We start from the raw sequence: 2,244 nt of genomic DNA on the forward strand, positions 1-2,244 counted from the left end.
GTTCTTAATTCCGTTTTTCATTCCTGCTAGGTTTCTTCTGTTTTCTTGAAAGCATGCTGACTGTTTCGATTTATTGCAATTTATTTGCTTACTGGAAATTTCTGAAATTCTGGATTTGAGTTCTTCAAAGTGTTATAAAATAATAGAAAAAAGAATTACTTCAAAATTCCAAGTACACAAAAAATGATAAATAAAATACGATCAGTGTGTAATTCTGCCGAAAAAAATACGGCAACCTGGCAGTGATTTTGCAAAATTTATCGCAATTAATTGGCTTACTTTTTTTTTGTGCAATTCCAGTGCCATTGTTGAGATAAGATCTTGAACTTTCCGTGGTTACAATTTCATAATCCAGTTCGCTTTATACAATTCCAGATAAATCTGTGAAGTCACGCACAGTTTGCACAAAAATATTTTTCCAGTAGTTCTATTTTTGTTTTCTTCATCTATTCTAGTGCTTTTCTCTAGGTTTCTTTTGTGTGCCTCCCTTTTCATTGAGTACCTTATTTTCTTGCTTGTCTTTTCTTCACTATTCTTTGTGTTTGTCATTATTCTTGTACTCCTTTTGTGTAGCCTTTCTTGTTTACACCTTTTCTTGTTTGTCTTTGTTTGTTCTTTGGTTTTGTGGTGCTTGGCTTTGAGATTGAGTGTTTTTGCTTTGACATCTTTCATTTGAGGTTACTAAGGCCTCAAGAGCAGATTGGTTAAGGGAAGTATTCTTTCTTGGAGTGATTTGAGTGACTTTTACCTTCAACACTTTGTTCTAATTGTTTTTGCTAACATTGTTTTCTTAACATTGGTTGCTCTTGTGTTTGTTGTTTTCCTTTTCTAATGGATACATATTCAAGTGTTGAATCTTCAAAACCACACTCTACTCATAAGGCTTATGTTCTTAACGAGTTAAAAGAAGCAAAGAAGGCTCTTGCTCAAAAAGATGAGGCCTTGCAAAGATTGGAAGAACGAATGGCAAAGGTTGAATTGAAGCGAGAAAGAGTGTCCCATTCTTTTCATGGTAGACATACTTCTCCTCGGCATTCTTCCAAGGATTCTTCAACTGCTCACGGCCATGGAGAGGATACTAGAAGAAGGAGGCATCGTCATCATTCCAATGGGGGAAGCCACCACCGTGACCAAAGACATCACCAAGAGACCAAGCCTCAAGTTCCTTTTGTAACAGTCCCTAGCTTTAATGGTGATAGTGATCCTAATGTGTATTTAGATTGGGAGGCTAAATGTGAACAACTTTTTAAAGCCTATGAGGTTGAGGAGGAACAAAAGGTGAAAATAGCCACCTTAGAATTTGTAGATTATGCCATGAAATGGTGGCATAGCCTTGTAACGGACGTTTGCTATAACAAGAGACCTCCCGTGGTCTCTTGGAACGATTTGATAGTGTATGCGCCTTAGATTTGTGCCACCACACTTTAGGAAAGACCTAATGTTGAAGCTCCAACAGTTTCAACAAGGCACGCTAAGTGTGGATGCTTATTTTAAGGAGTTAGAAACGCTTTTACTTAAAGTACACATGAAAGAAAGTGAGGAAGCTATGATAGCTAGGTTTGTGAGTGGTCTAAGAAGGGATATTCAAGATATTGTTGATCTTCAAGAGTATTCATCTTTAGGATCTTTGGTTCACCTTGCAATGAAGGTTGAATCCCAACTTGCAAAGAAAAATGCTTTTAAAACTTCTCCCAATGATGGCTACTACAACAATTCTTGGAAAAATAAAAAAAACTTTTTCAAACCTTCCTTCTAAAGATTCTTCTTTCAAACCTAAAGAGTCTAAGCCTTCTACTTCTACTCATATATCACCAATCAAATCGTCTAGTACGAAATGTTTTAAATGTTTGGGATATGGTCACATAGCTTCTAATTGCCCTTCTAAAAGGAATATGTTTGTGCATAATGGGGTAGTAGTTAGTGAGCATGATTCCAATTCATCTAGGCATTCTTCACCTTCTAAGCCATCAAGTGAGATTGAAAGCGAAAGTCCTTGTGAAGGTGACTTATTGATGATAAGGCGAATGTTGGGCACAATTCCAAAATCTTTGGATGATACCCAAAGAGAAAATATTTTTCACACCCGTTGTGTTATCAACAACAAGTTATGTTCCTTGATTATTGATGGGGGTAGTTGCACTAATGTGGCTAGTACAAGAGTTGTGGAGAAGTTAGCCTTACCCACTATCTCTCGTACCAAGCCTTATAAATTGCAATGGTTAAGTACCGAAGGTGAAATCATGG

Source organism: Phaseolus vulgaris, unplaced genomic scaffold (genome assembly GCF_000499845.2).
Source record: "Phaseolus vulgaris cultivar G19833 unplaced genomic scaffold, P. vulgaris v2.0 scaffold_23, whole genome shotgun sequence".
NCBI classification, from domain to species: Eukaryota; Viridiplantae; Streptophyta; class Magnoliopsida; order Fabales; family Fabaceae; genus Phaseolus; species Phaseolus vulgaris.